We start from the raw sequence: 14,353 nt of genomic DNA on the forward strand, positions 1-14,353 counted from the left end.
CTGTGAGGCTGAGAACTATAGGGAGAAATAAATGTGTGGATATATTAACTTCTTAGTGCTTTGTCTCTTATTATCAGTAATCACTTTCCTCTGAAGGATTGAGATTGATAAATTTCATTATTGGAAATTGGTTATCAAGCATATTTGGATATTCAGAGCATTTAAGTGTGTGATTTTTCCCTGTGGGTATTTTATATACTGAAGCTTGTGAATTTTTGTTTTATATAGTACAGGAAAATGTGACCTTCACATTCCACATTATGTACACACAAATTCCTAAGTGTACATGTATGCAGAAACAGATGTACAGTTCTGACTCTTGATACACATTCAGCGAGCTACAGTAACTCTCCTGAAGCCGTTGGTAAATAGAAACTCCATCAGTGAAAAACTGACAATTTCCCAGCTGTGGTTGCCTTTGCTTCATGAGATTTTATTCTCTTGACTGTCAGTTGGCAACTTGACTGCCCTGATGATTTGCGGGAGTATAAGAAGCCTATTATTTCTCAAAAGAGCTGCAGTTTCTGAATCCAAATCTCACTCTTCAGAGCTGCCACAGTTAAGAGAGATGCAGCTTTGCTGAGTTTGTTCCAACGCGTAGTCTGCTTAGGATAGTTTCAGAAATGGAATACACCCAAAGACAGAGGACGAAAATTAAACACACGTATTCTGTGTGGGATTAATTTGTTCAAGGGGTGACATTACTCTGTTATGTAGGCAGCAATGTATGCTGCTGCCCAGAGTGCCTGAGCTGCTCTGCTGCTTGGGAGCATTTACCACCTGGGTCAAGCCAAGCTGAGACTCTTCTCCCCCTGGGAGAGGGGGCTGCGCCCTCTCCCACATAGGATCCTGGTTCCCACGCTTTGCCAATGTCAGCACAAACCATTGTGCAAATGTCAGGTGAATCAATTTGCATTTTGAATCAACAAACTCATATAACCATGTAGGAGGAGAACAACAACCACGACCTTTTTCGTCCAGGTCAATGAGCTGATGCAACTTCTCCCTCGACTCTCTGATAGCAGGAAGGGTTGGGCATCTGTGGTGGTGGGCTGCCTTGTCACCAGGAGGGGTGTCAGCTCGTTCTGGCAGCAGACCACAGCCATGTTGTTTTTTGTTAGGCATGGGGATGCTTTTTGACAGCCCCACATACCAGGTGCCAGTAATCTTGCTGCAGAGCCAGGGTCAGAGGCAGCCTTGTAGTGGTTAGGTCCCATGTGCTGCTCAAAGGGGGATGTTGGGCTCTATTCTCCTAGCAGCTACTGCAGGAAACTGCACGGTGGCCCAAGATCCTGCTTGCAGCCATCGGGTGACACAAAGGGTCATGTATCCACAGACAGGGGATTTTAGAGCTCTACTAGCAGGGCATTGCCATCAAAAACAAATTTTAGTTAAGAAGGGATGGGCAGATGCAGCAACAAATGGGAATGTGACCCAATAATGCCTGGTGTGTCTAGGTGATATCATAACTTTGTTATTTTTGTATTTCAGTGTATGTTTCTAATTAAAAAATCAAGATTTTCTGTTTAATCCAGAATATTGTCACACATCTTAACATAATTTAACATAATGTCACACACAACATAATTTTAGCATTCAGGTGGCTTCCATTCCTATGAACCATTACAAAAAAACAGAACTTCACCTAAGAGTGTGAGTTGATACCAGTTTGTTTGTTTTGTTAATTATAAACGGGTCGGGTACCTCCTGTGATGGTAACTTGCGAGGGACAACTTAGCTCACAGCAGAAGAGAAAGGATACAGTAAGCATCTTCCACATGCTCTGTGCCTCTGAGGGTGTTAGTCACACAAAGGAATAGTGCAAACGCTTGGAGGTTGGTTAGTACAGTTAACCTTTTTGCAGCTTAATTTCTTCTGTGAGGCGAGTAAGTGCGTATTGGACAGGTGTGTGGGTAGGTATCTACCAGTATCATAAGCTTTCTCGAAATACCGAGTGTCATTAGGCCAAGACTTCAGTTGCTGAAGGGTACCTATATGATCAAATGTTAAGTATCTGCATTAAATACCTCAATTATTAGCCTTCTCCGAAGACTTTATTGACTGTGATAAAACCTAAGACCTTAATTCAGCTGAGTTTAGTACTTGATCCTCAACGGTACACACAGAATTTCCCTAGTGTGCACTGCCTGCTGTGATAAACAGGAGCAAAAACTCTTGCCTCAAGTGACAATAATTTATCACTCATACAGTGTCATAACCATGGCTAGCAGTTCACTAAACTATGACAGAGAAACATGAAGATACCTGCTCTAGAGAACTGGCAGGTTGCATTCTTGACCGCACTCAGGAACAGCAGGATAATTTACAATGCAGAACAAAACAAATGTAATCACATGCTTATTACTTGTGCTTTTAACTCATTTTTTTTTGTTGGCACACTCTATGTATGCCTGTTGAAATCTGATGCTCCCTGATATTAATTGACTGTTTATGTCTTGCTAAAATAGCTGAAGGAAAATATTTTTTTCCTAAAATCTCATTTTTTAAGTCAGTTTTGAATGTAGCCTGATGAGATCAGTAAAGAAATGGAACAGTAAAGGAATCTTTGAATACTGAATTTAGAGTGAAAGCAATTAGTATTTTCTGTGCAGCAAATTATATAAGCTTTTCATTATAAGCTTGCTGTTGACTGTATGAGATAAAGTAGTAATTCTGAAAAAAAAAGTTTCTAAGAAACCAAGCCAGTTTATAATTTTGAGTTGAATTAGGCTAACAGTTTCATCTCCTACAAGTAGCTGGGACTATTTAACTCAAATATTTTAAATAAAATGATTAATTCCTCAGTCTGAAGCTTGATTTTAATGGAGTCAAATGAAAAAAAAAATAGTTAAACATAAGTAATTTCAAATAAGTTCAAGTTGTAAGTTTAAGTATTTTCAAGTGCATTCAAGCAAATGAAAATGGATTTTATTTTGTTTTGCATAAAGTGTTATGGATTGACTAAAAATAAAAATTTCAGTCCTCCTTTAAAAACATATTCCACTACAAACAGAGCCAAGTGAACTTTTTTCACTGTGCCAGAATGATCTGTTGTTGAACTGTTTTTTGCTGTTATGCTGTCTCCTGCCAGTTCTCTTTTATAGAGAAGCTAGTGTTTTTATGAAGTTTATGAAGGTATTAAGATGCCTTTAAGCAGATAAAATTTTACTAAATGAGTATTTACTGATGCCGGAGACTGATTATGCAAGATAATAATGATAAGATAATAATGTCAGATGAGGTTTAGGATATTAGTAATGGTGCCGCTAATGATTAAGCGAGCGGACACTTTGTGTTTCTCTTTCTTCCTCTGCTCCCCTGTGTGTCTCGCTTCTTTCGTAAGCCAGATACCATGCTTTAGGTTTTCTCCATTGGTCAGTCTTTCATATCTGTATTGCTGTCTTCTGCACGCTCTTTGGTTTGTCAGCGACCTCTGCATGGAGAAGCTGCCCAAACGTGACGTGGTGTTCAGTAGCACCCGGGAGGAGAACAATTAATCTCCTGTCCCGTTAATGCGTTACAGAATTGCTCTTCCCTTTGAGACAATGACATCACGTTGTTGACTCACATTCAGTTTGTGGTTTACTCCAAATTCCTCTTCCATTATAGGGCACTTTTATTAAAAAAAAAAAAAAAAAGAAACATTTGTTGGTGGTAGCATACTACAGTCTAACGTTTAATTTTATAATAAAACAAAAACTGCCTTGCATCATGGAATTCCCCAGATATAATCACTTAAACCCCTGTGATTTATCTTACTCTTTTTTTTTTTTCCTTAACATGCCCCAAACCAAAGGTGTTTTAGAAGAAGCTTCAGCCTGAAAAATGCTTTACTGAAGTAGACAAAATCCATCTTTATTTCCATGTTAGGGGTGGTCAGAACAGATTTTGCTGAGGATCTGGGCAGCTTCCTCCTCCTGCATTAGCATGAAATTGGAGTTCTGCCTCTGGCACTGTCCTGTGTCAGATCAAACGTTCAAAGTCCTGTTTGCTTTGTGGTCAGTAAAGATCCCAACACTGCTTTTTTCATGGATTAAGGTGATAACTGTGGTGGCCAAACTAAGCTTCTGACAGTATAGTTTCCCCTTTGGCCTTAACTGCTACTTATAAAACTTTGCAAATGTTAACTACTAAACTGGCAGGCAGTTTTCTTCAGCTACATGTTGAGCCTTTCTAAGAGCTTTTGCTCTCCCTGAGGTTTATTGCAAAATGAAAATGTTCTCTTTGTCTCTGGCATGACTTCAGGTTTGTAAACTTTGTTATCCAAAGAAATATTGAGTTCATATTCCAAAATACTTGGAATCTAGTTGTTGACTTTTGGGTACATAGGGCCATTGCTCTCACTCAGCACAGTTTTGCCTTTAAACTTCCGGATGATCCCTGTACACATTTTCTTGTTTATTCCCTTTTCTGTCAGAGAGCTCTTTCCTGGAAAACCCAATGTGAGTACGGTTTCCAAACTGTGCTGAGGGTGATCGTTCACTTTTGCTATAAGAGCTCTTGATGGGATGGATTGTGGACGTTTTGCATGTTTGCACTGAGTTTTTATCGCTGAAGATGGGGATATTTGGATCACCAGCAAGGATGAATGAATGGGATATATACCCAAAGAGGAAGACTGGCAGGTAGGAAATGGGAGCGGGGTTTAGCAAGGAGATTCTGCCTGTAGGGCAAGTGGTAGGGGGTGGTGGCTGGGAGGGGCTGTGTTGGAGAATACTTGCCAGTGGTGATCTTCTGACCTTCACCCATTCTCCTTGGCACAGCTTGCCCCCCTGCCCTCCAGCCTGTCTCCTTCCCCTGGATATCACAGCTTCTTTCTTCCTTTAAAGTTGACCTTGACTGCACATGTGCTGAAAGGTGAGCTTCTACTGAACAGCCTGGTTCTTTGTCTTGGCTGGATTCCCAATCCAGGTGCTGGATTATTTCATCTTTTTTAATTGTTATTTTCTTGGCTTTGTGGGGACGGGAAGGACAGAAGGCAGTGTCAGATTATAAAGGCTGATTTACAGGGACTTTGAAGGTGGAGCTACTCTGTCTTGAGGAGTAATGCTTTGTTTGTACAACACGAATCAATTTGCGTTCCATTTTCACCATAACAGCTCAGATACAATTAATCCTCACCATGGGCTACTTGGATGAGTACTGTATATTCAATTGAACTTTTTAACCTCCTAAATGAATCACAGAGAGAAAGTTAATGCTATTTATATTTAATTATACATTTGCAAACTGGGCAGGAGGGGAGAGTGTACACAAAAGTGAGGTTAGCCTTTACGTTCAAGATAATAGAGGGAAGCCTGGTGTCTTTTTGAGGGATGATGAGTATAAGCTTCTGCTACAGTTAATTGACTGTAAAAATGGGGTTGCTTTTTAAAATGGACACTGTCCACTTGCATGTTGTGAAACTCAGTAATGTTAAAAAATGCCTCGTGTGAGTATAGCCTCCCTTTCCTGATTGGTCCTGTTTATTTCTTGATAGTTCTGTCTTTAGAGGGTTCAGGGAGCTGAGAGGAGATGAATGCATCTGGTAAAATTCACTGTGTTTTACCCCCTGTATTCTTCCATATCTGTTCAGCACCTTTCTAGACATTTGATCATACAGGTCACTATAAAATGCCTGAAAGCATTTTGTATTCAGAGTTGCAGCAAGCCTTTATCTTGCTTATGATGTACATTTATAGCCTTCCTTGTTGCCGACAGAATTTTGCAAATCCTAAAGTTTGAAGCCCCGGGGAGGAAAAAAAGAAAAAACAAAAAAAAACCTGATTTTTTTAAGCACAGTTTTAAGCCAACCCAGTGAATTTTGAATGCCTGTGGTATGCTTGACAAATGAAGTAACTTCTTAAAGCAGTCCCATTCACTGTATTTGGTATATGAATGCCTCAACTATTTAAACGAAGAGAGTAGAAACAGTATCTTTCTCTACATCTTTCCAGCCCATGAGCAAAATGATTTACAGATAAAGAAATTGTATATTAAAGAGAAAAATGACTCATCAGAAATACCGGTCCTCTTCTCTTTCCCATGTTTGATTATTTCCATCATAAACTGTGGAGTGGTCAATGCCTTTCTGAATAGGGCTGAGGATGTGAGATAGGTCTCAGAAGCCAGAATATTTTGCAGTTTTTACCCTCCTTCCTTTGCTCCATTTAGAGTTGCCAGCTTTAAACATGCTAAAGGCTGGCAAAGTTTAATAACTGTGAAGGATGTTTGTCTAGTTTATGCTAATGCTTCATTTATGATACACTGCCTTTATTAAGCAAGAAGGAAGAAAAATGAACAAATAGTATTTTATCTCATTTCTGAAATTGTTAGCATGAATGCGTATATCCCACGCTAGATGATGACAATGAACTCCCTGGAAATATTAGAGTTGCTCTCCATTAAGAAATGTGCAGTGCTGCACCTAATGAAGCAGCACTTAGCTTCGCTAATGTTGCACTGGAGCAATACAGAGGTTCTTTTAACACAGAAGTGAATTCCCAGAACTCTTGCTTTGTAAATAGTCTGTTCCCAGAGAGTCCCAATTGATAATGACAGTTAATGTAATACCTGCTGGCTAGGCCTGGCCTTTGCTAAAAGAGTTCTTTGAAACTTATTTATTGACTGATGCAATCAATTTAGTCTGTGTCCGTCACCCCTCTCCCAAACAGCAAACAACCATTAATTTGGCCTCAGTTTTTCTTCAGCTGATGGGGTGCGTGAGATTAAAGTCTCAAAGACCTTGCCTACGTTTTTGTTTGTAAAGCACTTGGTGATTTTGATTTTACATGTGATTATGGCCCTGGGAATTACTATTATGTGAATATTAAATAAAGGTAATTTTCTGTTCAGGTTGACCAATGGCTACCCAGAAATAGAGACATAAAACATGCCTAACTCTCCCTTTCATCAGTTCTTCAAAAACTAATTCTTGGTTATTTGCCTGTGCAGAAAATGGGGTTTAGTTACAAGGCTGAGATTTCTCCATGTGAACAGTACATTAATGCATTAGAGGAAAGCATTCCCCTCTGCGTGCTAAGAGTCATCGATACTTTCCCCTTGCATGCTACCGTACAGAGATCAAGTAATGAATGTTTGCCCCATGGTGCTGACCTTAGCCAGCTTTCCTGCTGTGTCCAGAAGTGATGGGAGGTGTGCTTTGATCTCCAGGGATCCACAGGGATACCCATAGTATTCCCTTAGAAGTCAGAGGATTGATTCGATTGCTGTTATCAGAGAATGAATAATGCTAAACATAAATCATCTAGTGGTGACATCCATCTCATGTTTTTTCTGTTCCCTCTCTCTTTATATACATTTTAGTATATAATTCTGCATACTGAATTACTTAACTGTTGGGAAGTAAAAAGCTTTTAAAGGGAAACATGTTTTTGTTTTGTCTTTTTATACTTTTACTTCAAAAATGACACTGTTATGAATTGATACACCTTGTACTGGGCACTGTATGGATGCTCAGTGGAAGATACGATTTGTTGTGAATAAGCTGAAAAATGAGAGTCCCTGAAAGGATAAGTGAAAAAAGGATTAACCAATGATTCTTAGTAAAGATTTAGTTAATAGATAATTATTATTCTTTATTGCCTAGAGTTGTTTTCTTTGTGCTTCTGATTGATTTTGAGTCATTTTTAGAATGTATGGCAGTGTCTTCTTTATGCTACACCAACAGGGGAGATGATACGTTGTGGGAAAATAGAAAAGAATATATGTAAAATTTAGCACGAGATTTTAGTTGGGGTGGTAGTGAAATAAAGTTTAAGCAACAGTTTTTGGTGAACTAGATCATGATTTTATTATGCCCCTTTAAATTGGGGTAGTTTGTTCCCTCATTCACTCCGTGCATCCCTGCTTTCTTTTGGCTTCACAGTTGTACTCTGAACTTCTTGTTACAAGTTTATCAGGTTGTTGGAACAATCTTCCTGTTCTTGATCTTAAAGGAAACAGGGTTAGAGTGGTTCAAGATTTATAGCTCTACATGTGCTTTACTGGTGACTAATCTGCACAGTGGAGAGAGGATGGAATTGTAAATGTTTTAAGGGACATGGAATGCAATAAAACAATTCAACCTACAGCAGGTCCATAAAAAAAATCAAGCATTATTGCAGTGTGCTATAGAAGCCTTGTTGTGGTGGAGGCAGTCATAAAACATGCAGAACAAATTACACAACCCTCTCTTATTTTGCCATTACTCTGTACAAATAATAACAATTATTTAGCACTTCTTTCCTAGCTGTTGTTACAGACTAGTATTTTAGTCCCAGCTTGTGGGGAGAAATGTGATTAATAAAAAGTACCCTACTTTGTAGGAAAATACTTCAAATACAATAGAAAATTATAACATTTTGTACAAATTTGAACATGCCGTGGACTTACGGATTTTATAGACTGTTAAAAGGCCTGTGATTTTTTTTTTTCATTCTCAAAATTTTTGAGTTCTGCAGATTGTTTGTCCCACAACATCCTACTATGGACCTCCACATAGTTTTGATCTTTGTAAATAGTTTCCGTTTGAGACTTTATCTCTGCTGAAAAGGGCTCAATTGTTAGTGTGTTGAACAGTTTTCAAAACTGATATGGAAACTTGCGTTTTTCTCAATGTGTTAGGAATGATTTTGTCATTTCCATAGTGCCTTTCAGCAGCACTTCATTGAGATTGCCTCTTGACAGCAACGTGGGATTGTCCCAGTGTTAAGCAGGGCCAAGCAGTGCTGGCCAGCCGTGTGCTCCCCTAGTGCAAACATGCATCCTCTCTGGCCAGGAATATTTCCAACAAGTGCGTTTTCTGAGCACTGAGTTGTTGTAGAGCCAGTCCATCTGGTGAGATGTGGTACCAGTCCTTTTGCTCCTCGTCTGTCACTCAATACAGAGATGAATATGGCTTCAGCAAGCAGTTGGTCAAGACCTTTTCAGGTTTGTGTCACTGTGGGTGAAAAGGGGCAATCATCACGAGTCCCAGTAGTGGAAGAGGGAATATGCACACAGATGCCGTGGCCAGACTGGCCAAGGATTTTGAACAGGAGGAAAGTCTTCACTGGAGATCTGCTGTGAAGAGCAGGACACAGAATTTTAGTTTCAATTTATTTTACTGAGCAAATATTCTGCTGTGTTTCTGTGCCAGTTATTCAGGGTGCCTGCTCAATTCCTAATGAAAGTGAATATCAGTAAGAAAGCCTGGGGACACACAGTCAAAATTCATGCTGTTGGTGATGTGCTGTGCGATGGGTAGATTCCTTTCTTGTAACAGGTCCCAGGTGGGACCAGGTATGGTTAGTCCTCTCAACAACACACACCATTTAATACTGAGATTTTTTCTCTAAATCTTTTCTGAATCATCAGTCACCTGTGATTTAATCTATGGGGAGGGACATGGAATTGAGACACATGGGGGTGGTGATGCTGATTTGTACCTGCTGATCTCACCAGATCAACACTGAGGAAACAGGGAGGGGGGCTATAATTAGCAACTGAGTAACTGAAGTACACTTGCCTGAGATTGTTGCTAATTCTGTATATGGCCCTCCCTTTATTCAGTTTATTTTACATTGGTTTTCAAAGGCTTGCACTGAGAACTTCTTCTGTGTGAAACCTGGACCCAGTTGTCCCAGAAAAATTTTTGAATGTATTGATCACCTGCAAGAGATAGTATTTTTTTATTTTATTTTATTTTTTTAATCTCACTTCCATGATGTATAATTTGGCTTCTAAGGTGTTTTTTTTCTCAAACCTGGTCCTGGAGATTGGCATTGCTAAACAGTGTTGTGTAAGGTGTCCTGCAATGTCATCTGGGTTGATGCTTGATGTATCTTGCTCATATACTTAATGTTAAGGTTAGATTAATGAGGGGACTATTAAATTAAGAATAAGAAGTTGGCTTCTGTTATTGTAGCTAGTGATCATCTGGGCATTTTCACCTAATATCTAATTTCATATAATTTTCTCCCTATTTTTGCAATTCTTTTTCTTGGTGAAAGAATCTTTTTTTTCTTTCAAAATACTTTATTTGTATTTTACAAAAAAAAAAAAGGGGGGGGGGGCAGTGTTAGTGCCCTTCATCTCATCTATGCTATTCCTGTTGATCAAGTTAAAAATTTGAAGTTTTAAAATCCTGTCCAGGTTTTTCTGCAGCAATCTCCAATATCCTGCAGACCAAACTTATTTTTCTTTAATGAAAGCATACCTCAGGGTACTTTTAAAATATATTTCCATTTGCATAGGGATCATAAAGAATGTGATTATGACCCAAGAAGTTCCCTATTTGGAGTAGATGTACCTAATTACCTGCAGTTTTTTAAGTCACGTGTTATACAAAAATTTCAAAATCACACAAAAGTACTCTTTTTAATGGCTTTCCAATAGAGAAATCACCAAAGATTTTATTTATTCATTTATTTATTTATTTATTTTGGTGCTTGTTATACTGTGTAATTGGTTTCTGGTAGTATCAAACCAGTAGAAAATATGTCTCAGTAACATAATTAATCCCTAAATGTTACAATTCAAGTTTAGCAAGATCTGCTTTTATTGAACCTCATATTTAACAACAATACGCTGTGAATTGTATGCTCTCTTTGTTAATGTGCTATAGTTTTGCCACTCAGTGCACTAGAATCACAGAATCATTTAGGTTGGAAAAGATCTCTAAGATCAAGTCCAACTGTTACGCTGGCATTGCCAAGTTTACCACTAAACCATGTCCCTAAGCACCACATCTATATGGCTTCTGAATACATCCAGGAATGGTGACTCAAGCACTTCCCTGGGCAGCCTGTCCTAATGCCTCATAACCCTTTCAGTGAAGACGTTTTTCCTAATATTCAACCCAAACCTCCCCTGGTGCAACTTGAGGTCCATTACCCCTCATCTTACCACTTGATGCTTGGGAGAAGAGGCCGACCCCCAGCTCCCCACACCTTTCTTTCAGGGAGTTGTAGAGAGCAATAAGGTCTCCCCTGAGCCTCCTCTTCTCCAGGTTAGACAATCGCAGCTCCCTCAGCCGCCCCTCATAAGACTTGTTCTCTAGATGCTTCAGCAGCTTCGTAGCCCTTCTCTGGACACGCTCCAGGGCCTTGATGTCCTTCTTGTACTGAGGGGCCCAAAATTGAACATGGCACTCGAGGTGCGGCCTCACCAGAGCAGTGTACAGGGGGACAATCACTTCCCTAGACCTGCTGGCCACACTATTTCTGATTCAAGCCAGGATGCTCTTGGCCTTCTTGGCCTCCTGAGCACACTGCTGGCTCATATTTAGCCAACTATTGACCAATACTCTCAGATCTGTTTCCACCGGGTAGCTTTCCAGCCACTCTTCTCCTAGGCTGTAGCATTGCATGGGGTCGTTGCGCCCCAAGTGCAGGACCCAGCACTGAGCCTTGTTGAGCCTCGTACAGTTGGCCTTGGCCCATCAGTCTAGCTCATCCAGATCCCTCTGTAGAGACTTCCTACCCTCGAGTAGATCAACACTCGTGCCTAAGTTGGTGTCATCTGCAAACTTATTGAGGGTGTACTTGCTCCCCTTGTCCAGATCACTGAGAAAAATATTAAAGAGCACCGACCCCAGTACTGAGCACAGGGGGACACTACTTGTGACTGACCTCCAACTGGATTTAATTCCGTTCACTGCAGCTCTTTGGGCTCAGCCACCCAGTCAGTTTTTTACCGAGTGAAGCATACACCTGTCCAAGCCTGGAGCAGCCAGTTTCCAGGAGAATGCTGTGGGAAACACTGTCAAAAGTTTTACTAATGTCTAGATAGACAACGTCCACAGCATTTCCCTCATCCACTAAGAGGGTCACCCTTTTCGTAGAACGGGATCAGGTCAGTCAAGCAGGACCTGCATTTCATAAACCCAGTGCAGACTGGGCCTGATCACCTGTTTGTCCTATATGTGCCGCACAGTGGCACTCAAGACGATCTGCTCCATAAACTTGCCTGGCACTGAGGTCAGACTGACAGACCTGTATTTCCATGAGTCCCCCTTCTTGTAGATGGGTGTCACATTTGTTACTGTCCAGTCAACTGGGATAACTGATGGAAAGCAGCTTGGTGAGCACTTCCAACAGTTGCCTCAGTACCCTTGTGTGGATCCCGGTGATGGGTTCAAACTGGAATGTGTAGTGCTTGCATCACTTTGATTTTGGCTTTCAGCACTGTGTCATTGGGCAGTATTTACATCTGGAGTTATACATCATAACTGGACCCAAAAGGTTGTTTAAGTACATAGCAGCTTCCTCAGAAGATTTGTGGTGGTCCAACTTATATTAATGATAAAATAGCATCTAAACATTACTGAGAAAATGGTTTTTAATTAAAGGGAAAAAAAAGGTAGATATAGTTTAGATATTAGGAAGAAATTCTTTCCTTTGAGGGAAGTGAGGCACTGGCACAGGTTGCCCAGACAAGCTGTGGATGCCCCATCCCTGGAAGTGCACAAGGCCAGGCTGGATGGGGCTTTGGGCAACCTGGTCTGGTGGGAGGTGTCCCTGCCCATGGCAGGGGAGTTGGAATTAGATGGTCTTTAACATCTCTTCCAACCCAAACCATTCTGTGATTTCGGTGTGTGACCTTTTGGGTCTATAATTGGTTGCTTGCATATCATATCAGTTACTAATAATAGAAGAGATTTGTGTAGCATTTATATGTGGAAACTTTTATATATGTTGAATTTAACAGGATGCTCCTTAAAACATCATGATTTCATTAAGTGTGAGTTGTATTCAGCAGCCTGAATGTACAGAGGGAAAATACGTGAAATCAAATTTTGGGAGCAGACCTATCAAAATTCATTGGAAAATTAGAAAGAAAACTTCCTGGGACTTACATTCTTATATGCTGTATGTAGGCCACTTACTGTGGAAGTTGATACACTCTTGATGTCTGCTCTGGCACCTGAAGCAAGTGCTATCCCTGCACCCAGAGGAAGGAGACAGTGCAAATACCAAATTTTGATCCTAAATAATTTGGAGGATGGAGCAAAAATAAAGAAATTGTGCAGTTCATACTGAGTTCATTCAAGACCAGTAATTATAATTTGGTGATAAATCTCTGGCTTTCACTAAGCCAGTTCAAGTTTTGCAAAAGGTAAATACAAGATATGAAAGTCTTGAATGTATTAATGCTAAAGACCCATACTTAAAGAACAATTCTCAGTTTAAATAGAAAGGGCTTTTGTCATTATTTAGCTCTGTTGAATTGTAAATTAATAGGCAATTTTCTGTAAGTAGCAAATCTTTTTTAAGCTGGCAACTGGCATGTAATCCACTTTCAAAGCAGATTGGCCTACCTGAAAAGGACTATCTAAATAAAATAAGCTGATTTACATTAATGTAATCCTGAAATACCAGGATTTTTGAGGGAACAGAATACACCTGAAAATAACTGTGGCTGTTATTAAACCATAGGATAATCATTTGTACCTCTGTGGAACTAGAATAATTCTGGTGCTAGAAAAAACTAGCCCAAAAAATGCTCCAAGAATTTTAAGTATTGCTTTAGAAAACCACTCATAGTTCCATGAATGTGAAACCTTTGCCCCCAGAATGCTAAAAAGGGTCCTTCCTGGCCATAATTTTGTGGAGTGAGAAGTTTGGTTTTTACTTGTCAGGCTCTTCAGAGACGTACCTAAATTGTGTAATGCTAACAGTTGTGAGACATTCTTGTTTTCAATATTATACGCTATTATTTTTATTTAAATACTGTCTAAGGAGATTGTGGATCTCCAGTACTCTCAGTCAGATTTAATTAAATATATCATGGGTATACAAGAATAAGAAAACACTAGCTCATGTTGCACACCCTATGGCCTGATGCTGTTCGTTTTAAGCCAATGGAAATTCAGATGTTTCCTTTATCTTAAACCACTGTGACTCTGAGCTTCAGCCTTCCACATTTTTCATTAACGGAAAAACAAACTCCACTTTCTAGCTAATAAGGGGACAGTGGTGATTCAACAATGGAATTATAGATTATCTCAACCTCATTGAAAGTTCATTACAATGATGGAATTGCTTAACTATCTATTAATGCAGAAACGTAGCGTAAAATTTGCACTCATTCGGGTTACCCGATTTGCTTCCAGTGCATAATCTTCTGTCTATGTCTCTGCTGACAAGTCTTAGAAGCTGCTATGCTTATGCAGAAGAGTTTGAATTAATGGCACTGTATAATGAGGGATGTTTTTCATGGTTGTGCTAGACCTTTTGAATCTGGAATTATTGCAATGCACTCTGACCCCCCTTCAAAGCACGGGCTAGAGAAACTTAACCCTGGGACGTTCACATCGTGATATTGATGTGTCACAGCTGCAGTGTGTTACGCACTGCATATGCAGAGTCAGACACAGCAAGCCCTAGCACAC

At 39.8% G+C, this 14,353-nt stretch overlaps 1 protein-coding gene across 14 annotated transcripts in view; it reads left to right on the plus strand.

Annotated features, from left to right (window-relative positions):
- GHR (growth hormone receptor) overlaps window positions 1–14,353 on the plus strand; it is a 138,813-nt gene that overhangs the window by 13,519 nt on the left and 110,941 nt on the right. For 2 of the 14 annotated variants that reach the window (XM_080575027.1, XM_080575023.1), the window contains exon 1: window positions 4,441–4,625. The exons of the other annotated variants lie outside the window; for them this stretch is intronic. The gene's annotated coding sequence lies outside the window, so the exon portion shown is untranslated. Of the gene's footprint in view, window positions 1–4,440; window positions 4,626–14,353 lie in introns of those variants that run through there. 14 annotated transcript variants of the gene reach the window in all.

This window comes from Anser brachyrhynchus (genome assembly GCF_964034855.1).
Source record: "Anser brachyrhynchus genome assembly, chromosome: Z".
In the NCBI taxonomy this organism is placed as follows: domain Eukaryota; kingdom Metazoa; phylum Chordata; class Aves; order Anseriformes; family Anatidae; genus Anser; species Anser brachyrhynchus.